We start from the raw sequence: 8,653 nt of genomic DNA on the forward strand, positions 1-8,653 counted from the left end.
TGGAGAAGATATTTTACGAGAAAATTGTGATTTAATACTTCATTTGTTTCATTTTATATAAAAATGTTTAACAGGTCGCTAAATTTATGAACAGAAAGGTACACTATATAAATAAAATATATTTTTTGAATGAATACTATGTGCTAAATCCTTATATATATATATATATATATATTAGTTATTTTGTGGTAGTCCGGACCGCTCAATTTTTCTACGAGTTAGTCTTTCTTAATTAACGATAGTTCGGATTGTTACACTTTGTTCTATCTTTACTCGAGCCAATTATGAGTTTGATTTGGATTAGGTGAACAATGCTGTAATTTAAGGTGTGTTAATTAATTTATTTATTTTATTCAACATATATTTTTAAAAAAAGAATAAATAAATAAATAATTTAGATGTGGAATCTACCTAACATATTAAATATATAGCGCCATTGAGAGGGGAACTTTGAAATTGAGGAAAAGTTAAAAGGCATTTGAGTATATATATTTTAATAATTGCTTTATTGAAATTTTGTGTAGATATGTTTTAATGGTTGTTTTATTGAAGATTTGAGTAGATATGTTTTAATGATTTTTTTTTTTTGGGGACCTTTGATAGGGACATGCCCGTTGCCTCTTTGTTTTTCAATTATTGAGATCCCCCAATATGACATTCCGGTGTAAAAAGCATTTCTATTATCTAGGGTACGAAAATATATATATATATATATATATATATATATATATATATATTTTTGATAATAACTTTTTTTTCAATTTTTTTTATTCGACAAGATTGCTTGGGAGTGCATCATACACTATCTTTGGTTCCTCATTTAACTTTTTTTTTCTTCAGAATATCAATATTGCTTTCATCTTTTTTATTGTTTCTTTATCCTTCCATAAAATAAAAAAATAAAAAAAATGAATCATCGTGCACCTTTTCTTTTGCCTCACTGCCAAGTCCACTTGTTGATTATAACTTTCTAGTTTCATTTTATATACTCTTAGATAGTAGGCCATGGAGAATTATGGGAGAAATTTCCAAAATTTATGATTTTAAATTTTAAAATATGTGTACAATAATAATAATAATAAAGCTCTCATAAAAATATGAATATATATATTGATAAACTTTCTCATTTCATTCGGCAATTTTATTTCATAAATATTATGTCTTACATAAAAATAATACTAATAAATATATAACATTTTTTCTGCATATTTTATCATTTTGAGAAATTCATACCAAATAATATCGTTCTTAAGGGTTGAATCATTTTCAGTCAAATACATTTTTTATAGTGTTAAAAATAAATATTTTTTGAAATTAGGGAAAAGCTTAATTAATAAATTAGTTACCAATTCATATCAATTTTATTTTTAACAAGGACTGATTTTGTCAAATGAGCTAGTCTTGTAAAATATACTTTTTTTATATATAAAAAAAAAGAGATTACATTTTTGATAGGCTAATTTAAAAAAAAAAAAAAGGGGGGGGGGGGGGGGGTACACTTGCTTATTTTCTCCTCTTTTCCAAGATTAGAAGATCTTCCATACCTCTTCTCCTCCTTTTTCTTCTCCTTTCAATTTTCAGAAAATCCGGCCATCACTTCGTTTGCTATTCTCTCTCTTTTTTTTTTCTTCGTCTACCTTCATTGGCGAGATTTCCTCCATGCCACAAATTTCAGTCAAAGATAAAGAAAAGGTAAGATTTATAAAATCTTTTCTCACCTTCTCCTTGTTGGCCTCATAAATGTCTTTGATTTCAGTTTAAATCCGAATTTTTGAATCCTGATTTGCCTATAAATAACAAGTTTTTCACCTCCAGAGGGGAATCGGAAAAAGTCTTCACATTCGAAGACACATACACACATATTCACGAACCTACTAGTTTTACTATTTTCTTTTTGGTCTTCTCTGATTTTTGAGTTTTGAGTTTCTCGGCGAAATCTTTGAGACGTCAAAGCCCTTGTTTGCTTCTCCACACAAGGTCAGTAATTGCCCTCGTATTAATTTTTTTTTTTTAGTTTCTGAAAGTACAATATTGTTTGTATCTTTATCTTGATTCTGCCCGTTTGAATTTATTCAGCTACTCTATGTTCCTGAAGTCTAGGCATAAAAAGTAGTTAATAAGAATTAATGTCAGTCTGAGGAATTGTTGATTAATTTATCTTATTTGTGTTTGTTTAATCCCTGTTAATGTGAATATTGCTTCATAGATACTTTGTGTGGATAGATTAATTTTAGGCAGTGAGATAAAATTTCATGTTTGATAAAATTTCATGTTTGATAGAGAGAGAGATCTAGAGTTCTATATTGGAACTCATTTTTGGCCCAAAATATCGGGTTATCAACTATTAGGATCGTCATAGCTCGGAGCCCTATAAATTAGAAGTCAATATTTCTTGGCCTTTCTCGTTACTATTTTGATTATGTTTCTTTTGATATATTAATTTATTTTTACATACATGTTTACATATATGTGAATGTTAATATTAATTTCTCCTCTTTATTTGAGATCCTTTTGTAGACGGACTAATATCATTTGATAATTATTTTTAGATGTGTTTGAACCTAGTTTAAAGGCTAAAAAATAAAAAAACAAAAATAGATATTTTTATCAAGAATAGACATGGCCTTATACTTTTTTTAACAATATAATTATAGAATGAATCTCAATAGTTAGATCATTTTAGTTTTTTTTAATAAATTCTCTTATAAAATAATTTGTTATTTAATATTTTTTAGCCATTTAGATTATTTTTTTTTTAAAAAGGGAGTGATTTATTATTATTTCTTTTTTTAAGGCCTAGGAGTTTTATACCTAATGTATTATTTCAACACTTTCAATTTATTAACAGGTTAAAAATACAAGGTACATACATATATGTCATAAACACAAGGTATATATATATTTATATTTTTTCACCAACTTTCACTATACTCGATATATTATTTTTTCATATCTATTATTCTTTTTATCAATACTGTTTTCCTTTTTTGTAAAGTCCTATATTTTAATACACATATTACTTTTACTACATATATATCTGTTATCATTTTGACCCTACACGTAAATAAAACATAATAAGATCTTATAAGCTTCAAACAACATGTATATGCATATTTTATTTTTATAGTAAATATATGTGAGACCATAAACTTTACGTAATGATTGAACACTTTTTATATTATTTTTTATTTATGAAAACTCCCTTTTATCAATTATTTACTCAAATCATATTTATTATACAATATAGATATGGCTATATTTGACACCCACCTATTGTCTTTTATTTGTTTATTTATTTTTACTTCTTAATTCTAGATAATAAAGTAACAAATTCTCGTACCTTTTAAACTCAACTTCCACATATATATAGAGATTATAAATTTTCACATATTTCAGATACATTTATTTTTAATTTTTATTCATTTTTATAATAAATATTACTATTTAATTTTTCGTGGATATTGTAAACATATATATACCATACCTGGTATTTTATCCTCTTTCGCAAATTAATAAAACTTTTCTTATCAATATTTCTAAAGTAAATAAATGAATAAAATATCCCTAATTATTTTTTTCTAAAATTAAATTTAAGGACTATCTTCGGATAGGCTCTGAGGATGCTTAACACCTTTCCCTCGAGTAACCCAAACCCTTACCTAGAATCTCACTCGTTTCGCAAATTAGAACAGAGTTTACATTAACGTTTTATTTTTAATGATTTTTCTAATATTTTCCTTAAAATTAGTTGGCGACTCTAAACATTTTCAAAATCAGAGGCATAACCATTTTTATGTTGTGAACTATTTCGACCAGTTCGAAAATAGGGTGCGACAATTATGAAAGAAGCTAATATTAATACAATATCTGATAGTACAGGATTAATTGAAGGATCCGAAAAAGCTAAAGTTGTATTTGTCGGAGGAACAAATTTAACAATTAATGAAGCATTATATTGTAGTAAGTCTGAAAGAAACTTAATATGTTTTAAAGACATTCGTCAAAATGGTTATCATATTGAGACTACAAATGATGAAAAGAATGAATATCTTTACATTACTACAATGATGTCGGGCGAAAAGTTTATACTTGAAAAGTTACCCGCTCTTTCATCCAGCTTATACTTCACAAGTATTAGCATGATTGAAACACATGCCATAGTAAATCAAAAGTTTACTAATTCAAATAATTTTATTATTTGACATGACTGGTTGAGCCATTCTGGTTTTAATATGATGCGCAAAATAATTGAGAGTTTACATGGGCACTCTTTGAGAGCCAAAAGATTCTTCAATTTAAAGAATTCTCTTGTGCTGCATGTTCTCAAGGCAAATTGATTACTAGACCATCAGTAATTAAAGTGGGTATTGAATCCCTAATATTTTTGGAATGTATACAGGGTGATATATGTGGGCCCATTCACCCATCATGGACTATTTAAATATTATATGATTTTAATAGATGCATCTACAAGATGGTCACATGTGTGCTTATTATCAACTCGTAATATGACATTTGCGAGATTACTTGCTCAAATAATTAAGTTAAGAGCACAATTTTTAGATTATGCAATAAAGACAATTCGTCTTGATAATGTTGGTGAGTTCACATTTCATTTATTTAATGATTATTGTTTGTCACTGAAATAACAATTGAGCATCCGGTTGCTCATTTCATGCTCAAAATGGTCTACCGGAATCATTGATTAAACGGCTCCAATTAATTGCTAGATCAATGCTTATGAGAACAAAACTTCCTATTTCATTATGGGATCATGCTATTTTGCATGCAGTAATTTTTGTGCGAATTAGACCCACAAGTTATCATAAAGTCTCTCCATTACAATTGACTTTTGGTCAGGAGCCGAACATTTCCTACCTTAGAATATTTGGATGTGCAGTATATGTTTCAATTGCTCCATCACAACGCACAAAGATGGGACCCCAAAAAAGATTGGGGATATATATTGGGTATGAATCTTCTTCTATCATAAAATATTTGGAACCTATGACTGGAGATTTATTCACCGCAAGGTTTGCTGATTGTCATTTTGATGAATCAGTATACCCAACATTAGGGAAAGAAAATAAGCAACAGAAAAAGAAAATAGATTGGAATGCATTATCACTATCTCATTTAGATCGTCGTACAAATAAATGTGAACTGAAAGTTCAAAAGATAATTCATTTGCAAAATATTACTAATCGACTGCCAGATGCATTCACCGACCTATCAAGAGTTACTAAATCTCATGTTCCAGCTGCTAATGCTCCAATTCAAGTTGATGTCCCAATAGCACAATTAATTAATGCAAATGAGTCTAAATCATATTTAAAATGTGGTAGACCGATCGATTCCTTAGATAAAAATCCTCGAAAAAGAAAAGGAGCAAACAATCAAGATGGTTATGATATGAAAGAACCTGCTCAAAAAGAGCGAGGAGACATAACAATTGATAAGACCTTGAAAGAGGTTAATGCGCCTGAAAATGATAAAGAAATTTTAATAAATTATGTCTCATCAGGAAGAATATGGAACCAAAATAATATAATTGTCGACAATAGTTTTGCTTATAATGTTGCTATGGAAATAATGCAACAAAATAAGGATCTTGAACCAAAATCTGTCGATGAATGTAGACAGAGGAATGATTGGCCAAAATGAAAAGATGCAATTTAAGTTGAATTAGCTTCGTTTGAAAAACGCGAAGTTTTCGAACCGATAGTCCAAACACCTGAAGGTATAAAATCAGTGGGGCACAAATGAGTCTTTGTGCGAAAAAGAAATGAGAAAAATGAAGTTGTAAGATATAAAGTACGACTTGTGGCACAAGAATTTTCGCAAAGATCCGACATTGATTATTAGGAAACATATTCTCCTGTGGTGGATGCAATCACTTTCAGGTATCTTATAAATCTGACAGTTAATGAAAAACTTGGCATGCATCTGGATGTCGTTATAGCCTATTTATATGGTTCTCTAGCTAACAATATTCTTATGAAAATTCTTGAAGGATTTAAAATGCCTGAAATATATAAAGATTCCCAAAAAACTTGTTCAATAAAACTGCAAAAATCTTTATATGGGCTGAAACAATCAGGGCGAATGTGGTACAATCGTCTTAGCGAATGTTTGCTAAAAAAAGATATAAAAATGATCTAATTTGCCCTTGTGTCTTTATGAAAAGGTCTGGATCTGAATTTGTCATAATAGCAGTATATGTTGATGATTTGAATATTATTGAAACTCTAGAAGAACTTTCAAAGGCATTAAAATGTCTGAAAAGGGAGTTCGAAATGAAAGACCTCGGAAAGACAAAAATTTGTCTTGGTCTACAAATTGAACATTTTGCAAATAAGATATTTGCCATCAATCAACATATACAGAAAATATTTTAAGGAGATTTTACATGGATAAAGACACCCACTGAATACCCCAATGGTTGTGAGATCTCTTGATATTAATAAAGATCCATTTCGACTTCATGAAATTATGAAGAGCTTGTTGGTGCTGAAATACCATACCTTAGTGCAATTGGTGCATTAATGTATCTTGCCAACAATTCTAGACCAGATATAGCTTTCGCAGTAAACTTGTTAGCAAGATTTAGTTGTTCCCCAACGCGAAGACACTGGAATGGAATTAAGCATATATTCAGATACCTCCGAGGGACCATAAATATGAGATTGTTTTACTCAAATGAATCCACGTCACAATTGATTGGTAACGCAGATGCAGGATATTTGTCTGATCCCTATAAAGATCGATCGAAGACAGGCTATTTATTTACATATGGTGGTACAACTATATCATGGCATTCAACAAAGCAAACTATGGTTGTCACTTCTTCAAATCATGCAGAGATAGTAGCCATTCATGAAACAAGTCGAGAATGTATTTGGTTAAGATCAATAACTCAACACATTCAAGAAACATGTGACATTTCTTTAACAAGAGATACTCCAACAATATTGTATGAAAACAATGCTGCATGTATAGCTCAATTAAAGGGAGGGTACATCAAAGGAGACAGAACAAAACATATTTCACCAAAATTCTTTTTTACCCATGATCTTCAAAAGAAAGGTAAAATAGATGTCCAACAAATTCTTTCAAGTGACAATTTAACAGATATGTTCACCAAGGCATTACCAACTTCAACTTTTGAGAAATTAAGATACAGGATTGGAATGCGTCATCTTCGAGATATTAAATGATGTTTTCATCAGGGGGAATATAATATGTGTTGCACTATTTTTTTCTTAGTCTAGATTTTGTTCCACTGGGTTTTCCTAACAAGGTTTTTAATGAGACAACACTTAAGGCGTATTATCAGATGTGTGTACTTTTTTTCTTTCACACAACTTTTCCCTAGTAAAGTTTTAATGAGACACAACATCTATGAGTGTTCAGAATAATTATGTATATTATTTCTTATAATTTTTTTTATTTTACAGGGACATACCAGGGGAGTATTAGAAAAGCAAATGGAGTAGTGGATGTCCATTTCATGGACCCATTAAAAGAAAATTGGCAAGTTGAGTCACTTGTCATCTTTCCTTATAAAATGACCATTCTTGTCCATTCTTGTACCTGCAGAAACAGGCAACATAGATACAGAAAAATTACTACACGACTTTCTCTCTTTTCTGTTTTCCTTTCTTTTCTTTTTCTCTTAGTTTCTTCTCCTTATTTTGCCAAATTAATTTATTTCATAACATGTAATTAATTCTCTGTTCTAACCAAAAAGAAAAAAAAGAAGCAGCATATCCAATCCGTTAGGGTCGAGGAGGTTCATTTGTGTATATTTCGCAAATGTTGAATTCCTTTAATTTTTCTTCATATTTTAAATTATGTTAGTAAAAATCTTGACTTCGCCGCTGTATCCAATAATGAATCCACGTAATTAATTATGTTCTTGTTCAATTTTACTTAGAAAAATTCCCTACAGCTTGGCCCCAGCACCTAGCGGATCTCTCATCTTTTTGGACTAGTACAACAACAACAATTCAGTGAAATTCCATAACGTGAGGTTTGGAGAGGATAAATTATACGTAGACCTTACTCCTATAGTAAGGTAGGACGGCTGTTTTCGAGAGAACTCAACTCAATAAAGCATAAAAAGACGGTAGATAAGGCTAAGAAGTTAAGAAGTTAAATTAAATTAAATTCATTCTCTCTCACCTTTAAGAAATTTAACTGATCTTATTTAATATAAAGTTAAATTAATCGATGCTTTAAAACTGATACCTGACCTAGGAGGGGAAAAGAAAAGGGAGTGGGTTGTTGATTCTCATAAATAATAATGTTTGGTATCCAAAAAGAGAAAGTCATATCCAAAATGATTATACATATCCTTCAACGCGTTGTGAACACTTAGCTGTATTTTTTTCTTTTTTCTTCTTTGCTTTCAAGACTTCCCTACCTATGAGTACCGTTTATTTTTCTTTTTAATAGTCTTATTATGATTATAATAATATATTTATTTCTAGTTAAGTCTTATTTTTCTTTTAATGCATATTTATTTTTAGTTTCATGAATTGACTTTGAAGGATTGATGTCTTATTTCTCTTACCCGTATCTTTACAACTTTTAAATACTCTTTTTATTCTTTTTTAACTTATCCAACGATAGGTGTGATGACTTACTTCAC

The 8,653-nt window shown here is 29.6% G+C and overlaps 1 long non-coding RNA gene across 1 annotated transcript; it reads left to right on the forward strand.

Annotated features, from left to right (window-relative positions):
- Nucleotides 1–1,497: 1,497 nt before the first annotated feature.
- On the forward strand, nucleotides 1,498–7,866 carry LOC129891473 (uncharacterized). The gene is made up of 2 exons (XR_008767199.1): nucleotides 1,498–1,977; nucleotides 7,458–7,866. It is a non-coding gene; the product is annotated as an uncharacterized LOC129891473 (long non-coding RNA).
- Nucleotides 7,867–8,653: the final 787 nt, after the last annotated feature.

This window comes from Solanum dulcamara, chromosome 6, assembly GCF_947179165.1.
Source record: "Solanum dulcamara chromosome 6, daSolDulc1.2, whole genome shotgun sequence".
Taxonomy (NCBI): Eukaryota; Viridiplantae; Streptophyta; class Magnoliopsida; order Solanales; family Solanaceae; genus Solanum; species Solanum dulcamara.